The sequence below is a fragment of the Oryctolagus cuniculus genome, chromosome 20 (genome assembly GCF_051225735.1).
Source record: "Oryctolagus cuniculus isolate XC-2025 breed Fujian yellow rabbit chromosome 20, ASM5122573v1, whole genome shotgun sequence".
NCBI classification, from domain to species: Eukaryota; Metazoa; Chordata; class Mammalia; order Lagomorpha; family Leporidae; genus Oryctolagus; species Oryctolagus cuniculus.
In genome coordinates, this window is record NC_142886.1 from 50462626 (window position 1) to 50477587 (window position 14962).

A 14962-nucleotide genomic window follows, 5' to 3' on the forward strand; every position below is an offset into this window, starting at 1 on the left:
CCTGGAGCTCCGTCTGGGCTTGGGCCATCTTAGGCTGCTTTACCAAGCACGTAAACAGAGCTGGATCAAAAACGGGAGCAGCTGAGACTTGCGCTGGTGCTCACAGGGGATGCTGGTGCGGCAGGCAGCAGCAGCTTAACCCAGTGCCCACAGTGACATTCTCAGATAGTGTTTATGAAATTTCCAACAGTAACATCAAATACAATAGCATAAAAAGAATTAGATCTATTAAACCTGAGCCGTGTGTGTGTCTAAAATAGTTTCTTTTCTGGATTTTGGTTAAGCTAGCAGAAGTACCTTCACATCTGTAATTCCTGGTAACTTAATGAGAACACACTGAACTTTTGGGTCATAGTAAACTTTCCCGTTATATTAAATATTTTACACACTGATTGACTCATTGTGAGTTGTGAGTAGACGTGATTCTCTTCTTGCGGAAGACAGAAGCAAACTTTATAGTAGTGATGATGTCAGCCAGTTACAGAATTGTGTTTGGGGTACCACACTGACCTTTTTTGGTACTCTTTGTGAGCTGGCTGTTGAGAACTTGGATATGGACAGATCGTGTGGGCACTTTTGCCAGGGGCACAGGATGTATGCTTTCTATAGTCATTTATGTTTTATACATAAGGTTATTTTGGTATTTGTGTGTTTTATGTTGAGTTAATATATGTGTACTTTTTCCTCAGTGCTTGTAAGTATTTCCGGGTCGTGGGACCAAGCAAGTGAATAATTTCAGAAGGGTATTGATAGGGTCCATAGTGAGTCTTCCCTCTAATATTTAAAAATGTGAATTCATGTTTGTGTGTATATATGTAATTTATAGTTTGTATTAGTCATTTTTTTTCCTTGAAAAATTGTTGAACTCATATTTTGAGGGGAAAGATTACCATGCAGTTATGGGTTGTTTTTGAACAACCCATATGAAAAAAACTTATATAAAAAACTTAGTAAAACTGTTTAGAAGGGATGCCTCCAAGTTGCCTGCGTGAAAACTCTGGCCCCACCACTTTCCCATTTGTTTTTATTTATTTATTTATTTATTTTTTTGACCGGCAGAGTGGACAGTGAGAGAGAGAGAGACAGAGAGAAAGGTCTTCCTTTGCCGTTGGTTCACCCTCCAATGGCCGCCGCGGCCGGCACGCTGCGGCCGGCCCACCGCGCTGATCCGATGGCAGGAGCCAGGAGCCAGGTGCTTTTCCTGGTCTCCCATGGGGTGCAGGGCCCAAGCACCTGGGCCATCCTCCACTGCACTCCCTGGCCAGAGCAGAGGGCTGGCCTGGAAGAGGGGCAACCGGGACAGAATCCGGCGCCCCGACCGGGACTAGAACCCGGTGTGCCGGCGCTGCTAGGCGGAGGATTAGCCTAGTGAGCCGCGGCGCCGGCCCTCCCATTTGTTTTAAAATGGGTAGGTGAGCTGCCTCTCCTTAGGGGTTGGTAACTACCAGATCTTTGGACTTTGGCCTGATTGCAATGAGCCAGTCACATTTTATAGAGTTCACCCACGGTTTTCAGTTGAGTGGTGTTTAGAATGCACAAGGTTGTGCGGCCATTGCCTGTTTTGAATGTTTCACGTAAATGGAGTTTTCGAGTATGTGGTCTTTTTGTAACTGGCCCCTCTCTGCATGTTTCAAGTTTTATTTGTTTGAAAGGCAGAGGAACAGATTGAGAGGGAGAGAATGAATCTTGCGTCTGCTGGTTCATTCCCCAAGTGGTCAGATCTAGGCCGGGCTGAAGCCAGGAGGCAGGCGCTCCATCAGGGCCCTACACTAGAGCCATCTTAGCTGCTTTTCCTAGTTGCATCTAGCAGGATGCTGGATCAGAAGCAGATGAGCCAGGACTCAAACCGGCCCTCTGAGACGGGGTGCCGGCTCTGCAGGCTGCGGCTGCCCTGCTGGCGCTAGCACCGGCCTGCCACTTGGTGTGTCCAAGGCTTTACTGTGTCGCGGCGTGATCAGGGGATCGTCCCTTTGTAATGGCGATTGTTACTCCGTTGCTTGAGTGTACCCTATTTTAGTCATTGGTCTGTTGGCACACGTTTGGGTTGTTTCTACTTTTGGGGTATTGCGAGTCATGCTGCTATGAATGTTGGTATATGTAAGTCTGTGTGTGGATGTCTTTTTCCATTTCTCTTGGATAAACAGCAAAGAGTTTGTACCAGCCTTTAGTGCTTCTTTTACCTGTCTTCATGTTCCCATTTGTGTTTGTGAAGAGGCGTTACCACGTGTAACCCAGCGATTTCCTGTCCGGGCTTGAAGTCTCTGGCCCCCTCTGTTGCCTAGAGAAGCAGCCAGGATTACAGAGTCCTTCTTACCCAAGACCAGAACGCATCTGATGGTCCTGAGATGGGCTTATCAAATAAATGTCCTGTTATATTTTTGGCAAATAATTATGTATCCAAGCCAACTAAGCCTTTTCTTTATGGTGTGTGTGTGTGTGTGTGTGTGCGCGCTTCATGCTTCCTCTTGGGGACCTTCTTTGTTCTTATGCCCAGCACCACAAGCAGCGGCTTCAGCGACTTGTCTGTGTGTTTTCCCCTCAGAAGGTATACCACTCATGCCTTTGGCTTTGTTCATGTTAATTTTGATACCTGGATTATCTGTTTTTGAAGTGATGTCAATAAGAGACTTGCTTTTTAGCAGTTCAGTGTCTAGCTGAACCTATTAGGGATGTTTTCATAATCTTCAAATTGGTGTACACGTGCATTAATCATATTAGCTGGTTTACCTGAGTTAGATTATTAATTTTATTACTGCTGTTTAATAAAAGGACACTTTTTTGCCATAGTCTTTAGGCCTCTCATGTATCTACATATAGATATATAGATTTATTTTTATTTATTTCAAAGGCAGAGTTAGAGGGAGAGAGCTCTTCCATCTGTTTGCAAATGGCTGCAACAGCCAAGACTGGGCCAGGCTGAAGCCAGGAGCCTGGAGCTTCTTCCAGATCTCCCATGTGGGTGCAGGGGCCCAAGCACTTGGACCATCTTCTGCTGCCTTCCCAGGCCACTAGCAGAGAGCTGGATTGGAAGTGAAACCAGCTGGGGTTTGGACTGGCACCCATATGGGATGCTGGCATCACTGGCAGTGGCCTAACCCTCTACACCACAGTGGTGGCCTCCTCTCATCATATATTTAAGCTGAGTTAAGCTTGAAATAATTATTGAGTGGCTGTATATTGTAACAATTGTGCTTTAAATTTTTTTTTAGATTTTAATTAATTTATTTGAGAGGTAGAGTTACACACAGTGAAAGGGAGAGACAGAGAGAAAGGTCTTCCTTCCGTTGGTTCATTCCCCAGATGGCTGCAACGGCCAGAGCTGCGCCGATCCGAAGCCGGGAGCCTGGAGCTTCTTCCCGGTCTCCCACGTGGGTGCAGGAGCCCAAGCACTTGGGCCATCTTCTACTGCTTTTCCAGGCCACGGCTGAGAGCTAGATTGGAAGAGGGGCAGCTGGGACTAGAACTGGCACCCATATGGGATGCCGGCGCGGCAGACAGAGGATTAACCTACTGCACCATAGAGCTGGCCCCATGCTTTAAATTTTGAGACAACTTATACTTTGGGAGCCTTTCACGTGCATTCTGTCAGTTGAAAAATCAAATCAACTCCTTAAAGTTTGTAGGATAGGTCTTAACTCTTTTCCCGGTTAAGGGGTTTGGTTAGGAAAGCGAGCATCGTACGGAGACCCAGTGTCTGGGAGGAAATAGCAGGCCTTCCCTGCCATGGCCCCTGAGAGGGAAGCAGTGCTGTTTGAGCTGGCACACTTGGGAACTTGCTTTTCCTACTGGGGCCCCACCTCCACATGTCTGGGCGACTTGGCACCCGCGAACTGAACTGCCGCCTCGGGCTTCAGACTGTGCGTGGTCTTGAGGCTTGCGTGTGCTTCTCCTCTGCTCTCCAGAGGCCCCTGCCTACCTTTCTTTTCTTTCTTTCTTTTTTTTTTTTTTAAGATTTATTTATTTACTTGAGAGAAGTCTTCCATCTGCTGGTTTACTCCCCAGATGGCCGCAACGGCTAGAGCTGCACCAGTCTGAAGCCAGGAGCCAGGAGCTTTTTCCAGGTCTCCCACACAGGTGCAGGGCCCAAGGAGCTGGGCCGTCTTTGCTTTCCCAGGCCACAGCAGAGAGCTGGATAGGAAATGGAGCAGCTGGGACTCGAACTGGTGCCCATATGGGATCCCGGCACTGCAGGTGGCTGCTTTACCCGCTATGCCACAGCACCAGCCCCCCTGCCTACCTTTCTGTGCCAGTGTGCACTACCTCAAAATCTCAGCTTCAGACCAGCTCTCAGCCCCACCTCTCTAGGCATCACCTGTTCCATGGGGCACAGGAGTATGCATATAAGACCCCCTGCTCATTCCTCCAGACTTCTGGGAAAGCCCGCTCAGGCCGGAGCACAGCATTGTGCTGGCATCAGGCTTGGATCGGAGACTGCACCGTCCATGGGAAGAGTCGTGTTGCTGCCTTCCGCTCACTGGCTGGCGGGAGGGGGACTGCCACAGAGGACAAGCCTTGATCCCTGATTTGAAAGGCAGAGCTCTGCTGGACTTCTGTGGGCAGTGCTGAGCAGTAGCTCCATGTGCCCAGCAACGTTTGATAAAAAGTTCCTTGGAGGTTTTAAAAAGATGGCTCTAGTGAGTCTCTGTACAGCCCAGTGAGTGATGAGAACAGGAAGTTTCCTGCTGTCAGCTCTCTGTGCCTTCTCTGCTTGTCCACCACGTGCTGTGAGGTAGTCCTGGCCGGTCAGGAATTTATACATAAGTACTTGTGATTTGATCTGGTGGATTCATTTATTCACATCTTGCCTTAAAGGGACGGATCGGTGAGGGAAGACTATAATAATTCCTGAAAGTTTTCGCATAATCTTATGCACCCTGCTCCCTGAGGTCAGTGTTGTATTTCCCAGCTGGTATTGTTGAATCCTGGTGGGTGTGTAGGAAAGCAGGGGCCAGGGTTCAGGGCGCAGCTTATGGAAGCCACGACCTGCCTTAGAATCCTGGCTCTGCCCTGTGGCTGTAACTTAGCTTCCTTGTGCCTTGATCTCTTGGTCTGTCTGGAGATCATGTGGGAGACCCCTCTCAGCAGCAGTGAGTGTGCGTGTCCTCTGGGGTGCTGGACACCTCTGTGCTTCTAGAAGGGAGGAGTAACCAGTACATTTTTTTTTTTTTTCAAGATTTGTGGTTTTTTTGAAAGAGATACAGACAGATTGGTGAGAGGGTGTGGCACAGTATCTTCATCCGCTGGTTCGCTCTGGCCAGGGCTGGGCCAGGCCAAAGCCAGGAGCCAGGAGCTTCTTCCAGGTCTCCCACATTGGCGCACGGGCCCAAACACTTGGTCCATCTTCTCTTGCTTTTCCCAGGCCATTAGCAGGAGCTGAATCGGCAGTGGAGCAGGTGGGATATGGACTGCCGCGCATATGCTCTGCTGGCAGTGCAGGTGGCTTGACCTGCTATGCCACAGCTCTGGGCCCCGGTGCACTTTTGATTTGTTTATTTCTTCCTGCAGTTTACCCAGCACCTGTCCCCTTGTTAGGGCCCTGGATTTGGGGTAGAACAAGATGCATCTGTACACTGCCTACATATTAGGTAGTCATGGCTGTCGGAGGGGGTCACCAGTATCACCAAAAGACAGCTGTTTCTTATTGAGTGGCAGTGCAGGGGAATAGCATAGTACAGGGCTGCCCCACTGGGGTCAGATTCTGACACCTGTGTTTGGTTCCCATGCGCCTGGGGCAGGTGTGTGCCTCAGGTGTCTGTCAGCTGTGGTGGCTCAGGGACGGTGAGCCACACGGGAGCTGAGGACCCATGAGTATCTCCCTCGGAGTGTGACAGCCCTGTGAGGACATTCTTCCCTCAGGCCTCGTCTTTCCCAGCTGAGTCCACTCCTTTGCCTCCCAATAAATGCTGCTCGCTTACAGAACCTTGTCCAGGGAGCTCTGCACCAGCCAGGACTGTCCCTCCCTGAGTGTGCCAGCCCTCTCTGTCACAGGTCCCAGCTTGGAATGACTTGTACCGAGTGTCTTCTCATGACACAGTGCTGTAACCACCTTGATGGTGAGCTGTTACTGTGTGTCCTTGTGCCTGTGGCATGCAGGTAACGCTCACTGAATGCACTGAATGAATGAGTGGAATTAAAGGACATTTAGTATACATGCTACTAGTTCAGAAATCTGTTGGTGTGACTTTGGTTGTAGAATCAGTGGTTTAGGGTTTTAAGTGCTCTTGACCACTGTGGTTTTTACTGGACTGTTTCTCTGCTGTTGAGGTGCTGAGGTTCAAGGTGATGGCTGCCGGTGGAGGGCTCCAAGTGCTGGCTGTACTTGCATGTTTGGGATGAAAGCCGTGTTCATTTCCAGCAGGTATCTCCCCTCCACTCCCCGCCCCACCAGCTGCCCCCAGCCCTGGCCCCAAGGAGGGCTTTGAAGCTGGTGCGGAGCAGCAGACGTGCAGGGCCTCACTGGGAGCGCTGGGCATTGTGGACGGGGTCCTGCTCACCTTTCTTTCATCTCAGCCATCTCTTCTAGCACTGTCACTCACCACAGCTGTCCTCCCGTGCCAGACAAACCAGTCAGCCTTTAGGAAACAGATGAGAAATCTAGAAATGTCCCAGGTATTTGCCACATTTTAAAGAAGATTCTTAGGAAATCTTTGGATTCCAAAGGCAGCGTCCTGTGCCAGGGTGTCTCTAGCGCTTTTGCTTCTGAGGTTGGTAGCTTTCAGAAAGACTGCATTGCAGCAGCCAGAGAGTTCCGGCTACCGTGGACACAGCCATGGTGAAGTCTTCTCTCCTTCACAGTTGCTGGCTCTTGCCTGCAGTCTGGAGGAGGAGATAATGCCAGTGGTGTTCCCTGGCCCTGCAGTCCAGCGCCGAGTGCTAGCGGATTGAGCGTGGGGTGGCGCTGCGAGTCACGGCTGCGTGGGCCTCCCGGAGCGTGAAGCTGAAGATGCCGTTGCGGTTTGTGCGTGGTGATTCTGTTTTCATCTCCATGTTCAGACTCTGAGGAGGTGAGGGGCTTTAAACATTCTATTCCTGGTCCAGGTGAAGAATTTGAACAGATGTCTCTGAGCCTGAGAGATGCAACTTTATTTCTTGTTAATGTCAGTTTTGATGTTTGAAGAATTAGTGTTGACAGGTGCCTTCTGAGTGCATTCTTCAAGCTGTCCTTTGACCGCACACAGTCAGATTGGACAGGTGTAGGTAGGGAATAACGTGTGTGTGTGCTTGATGCACACAATGGCGGTTTCATTAACGTGGCAGGAAGCAGGTTACATTTTACCAAGTCTCAGCCCTGGGCAGAAGTTGATGAAGTCTTAATTTCTTAAATTCTTATTTTGCTCTCAGGGGAGCATTTTGAAAGTGTAGAGCTCTATGCCTGTCCGTGGAGGAGCTGGGTACCGCCTCCCCGTCCGTGGGGGGAGCTGGGTACCGCCTCCCCGTCCGTGGGGGGAGCTAGGTACTGCCTCCTCTGGTCCTCATTGTTTATCTAAGCATCAGAACTCAGGTTTATTTTGCTATGAATTGGTGGCCCCAAACTGTTTTAAATACATTATGAGTGGTAATTTATATGTCCATTGCCAAGGAATAGAATGTCTCAGTTACCATGGTAACTGCATGCATTTAGAAAAGCTTGTGAATGAGTTCTGAACCTTGTGCGTTGGAAGTGAGGTTTTCCAGCTGAGCGCCTGCTCAGTGATTACTGCAAACAAAGTCGGCTTTCCATGGGAAGTGCACCCTCCCTCCGCGTTTGTCAGGGCTGTTCATTCAGCTCAGTCCTTGCACTGGTGATGTCTGCCTGGCCTCTCGGTTCCTGGCCACAGACTGTTAGCGAGAGGTTTTCAGTGTTAGATTGGGCAACTGGCCTGTAGAGTGCAGAGTCCTGCTACCTCCTGTGGGCCCTGTGCGGTGGGGCGGGTGACACACGGGATCCCCAGAAGCGTGGCTGCAGCCCATTTGCCAGTGTAGCCTCGCAGAGCTTTCTGGCCATCTGACAATCTTTCCAGTAGCTCGTCTAGGGCTCCAGAGAGCCCGGCTTCCTCGAAGGCACTCCTGCCTCGGTGGTTGGTTTTTGGGAGGGAGGTCCACATTAGAAAGACCCATGCTCAAAATGTCAGACTTGTGAAAATAGCGAGGGCCTATGGTCTTCATCATGGAAGAATTTTGCTTGTTGTTCTTTGGAAATGTGTGTGACTTAGTGTCTGAAAACCAGCTCCCTTTGTGCATTTAAATCATATTGATATTTTGATTGTACGGGACGGAAATGTTTGTAATCTTATATGGCCTGAAATCCGAGGTCTGGAGCTGGGTAGAGGCTGTGAAAGCCCCAGGGCTGACGTTGGCTTCTGACCTAGCAGCTCCTGATGGAGGACCTGCCAGGATTCCAGGGAGCGTTTTTATGTTTGTATAGAATTCATGCTCTTTTTAAATGAATATTCAGGTCTGAGTTTAAACTATAATTTGAAGCCAGACCAACCTTTTAGTATATGCCCATGAGCACTTGACGATGGCTCATCTATAGGCTTCCATTAAGAACCCTCAGGACGGTCGGCGTTGGGATGTGGTGGGTAAGCTGCCAGCTGCGGTTCCGCTCGGGAATGCCTTCTGAGTGCTGCTTTGTGTCCTGGCCACCCCACTTCTGATCTAGCTCCCTGCTAGTGGACTGGGAAAAGCAGCGAAAGATGGCCCAAGTCCTTGGGCCCCTGCCAGCCACGTGGGAGACCTGGATGAAGCTCCTGGCTCCTGGCTGCGGCCTGGCTTAGCCCTGGCCGTTGCAGTCACGTGGGAATGAGGCAGGGCATGGAAGATTTCTCTCTCCTCCCGTCTCTTCCTCTCTCTCTGCAAATGCCTCAAATAGACAAATGAATCTATTTTTAAAAAGAATTCTGTGTAATTCAGACCTTTTATTTTACAGATGAGGAAACTGAGGCCCAAAGAAGTTACGCCACTTGGTTAAGGTCCCAGAGCAGGTCAGAAGCAGATCTGGATCGGAATCCTGGCTCCTGGCGCTCTGTTCTCGTGGGGATCACTGTCCTGACAGAAGAGGTTTGCTCTCACTCTTTTGTTTCCTTTTGTCAGAAAGAGGCTTTTTGTAAAAGACCCCTAATTTAGAGTTTGACAGACTCCTTTCTTCTCTCTGTCATTTATTGAACTTGTCAATGTGCTGGATATAAGAAAAAAGAGAGGAGACAGAATATGAACTCGCAGCCAGACCGAGTTTATTCAAAGAAAATAAACTCACAGAGGTTGACCAACTGCCAGTGTGCACACAGACTGAGCGTGTGGCAGAGGCCCAGACCCCGGGGCTGGGTTGTTTTATATCTTAGGTGGGCTGGGGGTGGGGTTAGGGGACGGTAGGCAGAGGGGAGCTTCTCCACGCAGGGTTTTCAAGTTTGGCCTGCTGGCTTCCAAACCTGGGGAAGATTGCAGGGGGTGGGGTGGGAACAGTAGAGTGTGAGACTGACTTGGGGTTCAGGGACAAGGGATAAATTCCGATTCTGTCTTTCGGGCAATGAGCTAGAATGGCTGAGGCTTATGTCCTTGTTCCATCACTGGAGGTATCCATGTGAGGGCAAAGGCTCGGACGTCTGCCCCCCGACTGGGCGGGGCGTCAGCACGGCCTGCAGCGCCAGAGCAGATTCTGGCCGACACCTGCAGGCACTTCTGCTCTCTGTGGTATTCTGTGTTCTGCGAGCAGCTGCAGTGCCCAGCGGTCACCCAGAGGTGACCTTGAATCATCACCTGGTAAAGCAAGGTCACAGCACTGCGCTTACTAAGGCAGGGCGGCTTAACAACTTGCTTACTACGAGTAGTGAGTGTCAGCTTACCAAGGCTGGAATACAGATGGTCACTGTGGCCGATTCTACTTGTTAGTTTTCCAGTCATCAAGGAAATTGAGATTATATTGTAGAACTCACTTAGGGTGACGGATTGCATTTTACTGATGGGTCTCAGAGGTATGTCCCGTCCTCCTCACGTGGGACTTTGATGAACGTGTGGGTCTCCGTTCCTTTCCTGAGAGCCTGTGCTGTGTTTGTGACTTGCCTCACCCAATCACATGGCAAAGTGCTGCTCTAACGTTTCTGAGTTGAGTGCTAAGAAAGGTGTCGTGTTCTTGGCTTCTGTTTTGGGATATTTGCTGTGGGGAAGGCCTGCTCCCTGCTGAGAAAGCCCTTGTGCCCGGCGTGCAGCCGAGGAGCTGTGCGTGGGACCAGAGCAGCCGCCTGGCTTGTGAGGGAATGACCCTTTGGTGATTCCACCTTTGCTGCCTTCCAGCCGAGCCTCAGACACGGGAGCAGAGGTTGGCCGCCCCCTCTGTGCCTTGTTCGGGTTCCCACTGCCTTTGGGATGACGTATTGTCTAGCTGCTTACTAGATTCCGTAATGTTTTCATTCAGCAGTAGTAGATCTCGTACTTTATTAACATGCTAGAGATAGAAGACATAAGAAATTGGGACTTTTTGGTAATCACGTAACATTTTAAAATTTTCATTATTTAAAACTTTGGGATAATGTGCTTGCCAGAAACCCTACCGTGTTACAGTGCCCTGTTCAGTGGTTGTCGTCATCACCGCTGCTCAGTTCCAGCGCGTTTTCCCCATGGGAGGTAAAAGGTGAAAGGTTAGGTCATCATGCCTTATGTGGAGCTGTGGTCCGTGCGTATCTGGAGAGCGTGCAAGAGCCAGGTTGGTGCCCCGACGTTGGAGTTTGGCTGCAGGTCGGCTGCAGCTCTGATGGGTGAATAGGAGTTGATGCTGAGACTTTGGGAAGAGGTGAGCTTTAAGCTGGGTCTTCATGGAGTGGGAAATAGGGAAGAGTTTGAGCACAGCCCACGCTGCAAGTCGCGAGGTGTCTGGCAGGTCTTCCTTTGGCTGCACGTGCTTCCCTGCCGCCTGTGCAGGCACTGATGCTCTGTCTGCCCTGCCATGATTCCAGCTGCTCATTCCCACGGATACAATGCTGAAAGTGACATGGGGGAGCAGAAGCGTGGCCTTAAGAGGAGGGGGCTGCCACCAGCCTGGACTGGGGGTCCCCACACTTCTTTTGTGAAGGGCAAGATAGTACACAGTTGTGGACAGTTCTGTTTGTCTGTTTTGTAGAGACCATGTGAGCTGTGTTCCAGTGAAACTTTAATTAGAAAATGGTGGGCTGCAGTTTGCCAGCCCTGGCTGGATGAGCACGCCTGTGCCCCTTGCACCGTGTGTGTGTGCTGACACATGAGCTGCTGCTCTCGTCGCCTGTCTTCTGCTTAGCTGTCATACCAGTTGACAGGAACGCAGGCCGGTGGTACTGTGCTGATTCTTGGAGTGGTTGGACATTCTTACAGCACCGCACCTGCTGCTCCTGAGCTGAAAGGTCTATGGGGCAGGGTGCACATTTCACGTTGTTTTTCCTTCTGCTTAGCCTGTAGCAGGAACCTAGTAAACGTCTGAATAACTTCGGACTTCCTGGAAAGTACTAGGACCGTCACAGATTAGGGGGTGGTTGGCAAAGATGACAGAGAAGGAATAAGGCCAGTGCCCGGGCCCGGTGGTGCGTGCGCCTGTTGCTCAGTGGGCACGTGGTAAGATACATGATAATCTGAAACTCCAAGAGGGAGAGCAAGAATTTGGTCTTCCCTTTAGCCTGTGCAGACAGCCCAGGACAAAAGCATTGTTACACTGAGTGAGAGAGAATTAAATCCCCTCTTAAGAGAGGACACTATCAAAAGAGTCTTAGAAATACCTTTTCCGGTGAAGAAAAGTGTTTTCCCCCTTTTCTCTTCTTTTTATCAGATTTATTTATTTGAAAAGCAAGGCGAGAGAGAAGGAGAGCTCTGCCATTTTCAGTTCGCTTCCCAAATGCCCGCAGCAGCTGGGGCCGGTCCAGGCAGAAGCCCGGAGCCCAGAACTCGTCTGGGTCTCTCGTGCTAGCGCCATTATCTGCCGTCTCCCAGGTCATTTGCAGGAAGCTGGCTTTGAACCAGGAGTCCCAGGGAGCGGCTTAACTCACCACCACAACATCAGCCACACTTTTTGCTTTTAAATCTTACAAGATGCTGAACTTTCTTGATAAATGAAGGATTCCATGATCGTGATCCCCTACCTAATGGGCTGACTTACCCAGACCTACAAAGCCTAGCACCTTAATAGACAGCTTAACTTCAGAGTTCCCTGGGTGATTTGTTTTTTATTAAGAAAAATTTTTTGGAGCCGGCGCCGTGGCTCAATAGGCTAATCCTCCACCTTGCGGCGCCGGCACACCGGGTTCTAGTCCCGGTTGGGGCGCCGGATTCTGTCCCGGTTGCCCCTCTTCCAGGCCAGCTCTCTGCTATGGCCAGGGAGTGCAGTGGAGGATGGCCCAGGTGCTTGGGCCCTGCACCCCATGGGAGACCAGGAAAAGCACCTGGCTCCTGGCTCCTGCCAGGATCAGCGCGGTGCGCCGGCTGCAGCGGCGGCCATTGGAGGGTGAACCAGCGGCAAAGGAAGACCTTTCTCTCTCTGTCTCTCTCTCTCACTGTCCACTCTGCCTGTCAAAAAAAAAAAAAAAAAAAAAAAAAAAGAAAAATTTTTTGGTGGTGGGCAGGACTGGCGCTGTGGCATAGTCCCATATGGGCGCTGGTTTGAGTCCCAGCTGCTCAACTTCTCATCCAACTTCCTGCTAATGCACCTGGGAAAGCAGTGAAGACGGCCCAAGTGCTTGGGCCCCTGCATCCACATGGGAGATCCAGAGGAAGCTCTTGGCTCCTTGCCTTGGCCTGGCTGAGACCCAGCCATTGTGGCCATTTGGGGAGTGAACCAGTGGATGGAAGACATCTCTTTCTGTCTCTCCCTTTCTCTCTCTAACACTGCCTTTCAAATAAAAATAAAATTTAAAAAATGAAATTTAAAACTTTTTTTTCATCTTTGAAAAACAGAGTAACAGAGAAAGAGAGAGGGACTGCAGACAGACACCTGATTCACTCCCCAAAGTGCCTGCAGTGGTTGGTGCTGGGGCAGGCTGAAGCCGGGAGCCTGCAACTCCAGCAGGGTGTCGCATGTGGGTGGCAGGGCCCAGATGTTTGAGGCATCATCTGCCTCCCAAGGCGTGCCTTAGCGGAAAGCTGAATCAGAAAGAAAGTGGCTGGGACTTGAACTGGATGTAGATGTCTCCAGGTGGTAGTTTAACCTGCTGCACCACACGCTGGTACCTAGCATGGTGTAGAGGAGATAAAACCCAGAGGGAAAAATGAACACATTCTTACTGACTGGCTTTCAAGTCCAGATGAGAGGCACTCATCAATTTATGGTGAGTGAAGCAGGTCCTGGTGTTAGAAGTGGGTGATATCCTAGGAATGAATTCAGTGGCAAAATCTCATTAAATTAGAAGAACAAAATTAATTGAAGGAGGATAGTAGTGTCTTGTTCAAAAAAGAGGTGATATTCAATTAAAAGTGACATTTTCACACTTAGATAATCCCTGCATATGTTACGCAATGGCATTTTACAGGCAAATTCGTTAACTAGGAGTCTTTGCAAGGGTCGTCAAACCCTCAGGTTAGAGTTAGCCTCCTTTTTATAGACTCCTGGCAGCCTGTGTTCAGTGATAGGAAATCTGTGTGTAACAAGGTGACTTCTGTTTTCCATGGGGGCAGAAAGGCATGATAATTGTCTTTACCTGTGGGAAGGGTCATGGCTGGCAATCCTGTACCAACAGATAGGTTAAGAGCATGGTGGCCCAGCGCTGTGGTGTATCGGGTAGAGCTGCCACTGCAATGCCAGCGTCGCATACGAGTGCCAGTTTGTATCCTGGCTGTTCATTTCTGATCCAGCTCACTGCTAACAGCCTGGAAAAAGCAGAGGAAGATGGCCAGAGTGCTTGGGCCCCTGCCACCCATGTGGGAAACCTGGATGAAGCTCATGGCTTTGGATTGGCCCAGCTCCTGCCATTGAAGCCATTTGGGGAGTAAACCAGCAAGTGGAAGACCTTTCTCTTTGTCTTTCCCTCTCTCTGTAACTCTGCCTCTCAAATAAAATTAAATAAATAAACAAATAAAAGTGACAAATTTATTTGAAGTTTCATGTGACAAGAAGCCTTGAGGAATGACAACTCAGAGACCTAGAAAATACTTTTTGTTTGCTTGTTTTCGTTTGTTTAATTTGAGATGGGGAGAGAGAGAGAGATCAGTCTTTATCCACTATTTCATTCCAACAGTTGAGGTTGGGCCAGGCTGAAGCCAGGAGTCTCAGTCCATCTGGATCTCCCATGTGAGTGGCAAAGACCTAAGCACTTGAGCCAGCATCTGCTGTCTTCCAGGCATATTATCAGGGAGCCAGATCGTAAGCAGGTGTTTCAAGCAGTGGTTTACCCTGCTGTGCCACAGTGACTGCCGCTGTCTTATTTTTATGCTTAGGTTTAAAAAGAAGAATCATGGGGCTGGTGCTGTGGCGCAATGGCCTGAAGTGCCGGCATCCCATATGGGCGTGGGTTCTAGTCCCGGCTGCCCCTCTTCTAACCAGCTCTCTGCTGTGGCCTGGGAAAACAGTAGAAGATGCCCAAGTCCTTGGGCCCCTGCAGTCGCATGGGAGACCCTGAAGAAGCTTCTGGCTCCTGCCTTCGGATCGGTGCAGCTCCGGCCGTTGCAGCCATCTGGGGAGTGAACCAGTGGATGGAAGACCTCTCTCTGTCTCTACGTCTCTCTGTAACTCTTTCAAAAAAAAGTTAAAAAAAAGAAGAAGAAGAAGAAGAAGAATCTGAACAGGCAGGCAGTGCTGGGTTTCCCGCTTCAGTCTGTCGCCGTGAGATCAGGCTCTTTTGTCCAATCATGTCTCTACATAGCTGTCTATTTTTAAAAGTTTTTTTTTTTTTTTTTAATTCACTTGAAAGGTACAATTAGAGAGAGGGAGAGATAGAGACAGAGAGATCTTCCATCTGATGGTTCATTCCCCAAATGGCTGCAACAGGCTGGAGCCAGGAACCTCTTCCACATCTCCCACGTGAGTACAGGGGCC

General features: G+C 49.8%; 1 protein-coding gene across 13 annotated transcripts in view; it reads left to right on the plus strand.

The window, feature by feature from the left end:
- TRAF3 (TNF receptor associated factor 3) overlaps positions 1–14962 on the plus strand; it is a 133944-nt gene that overhangs the window by 47379 nt on the left and 71603 nt on the right. For 11 of the 13 annotated variants that reach the window (XR_016226882.1, XM_051834870.3, XM_089322749.1 and 8 more), the window contains one exon: positions 8909–9039. The exons of the other annotated variants lie outside the window; for them this stretch is intronic. The gene's annotated coding sequence lies outside the window, so the exon portion shown is untranslated. The remainder of the gene's footprint in view (positions 1–8908; positions 9040–14962) is intronic. 13 annotated transcript variants of the gene reach the window in all.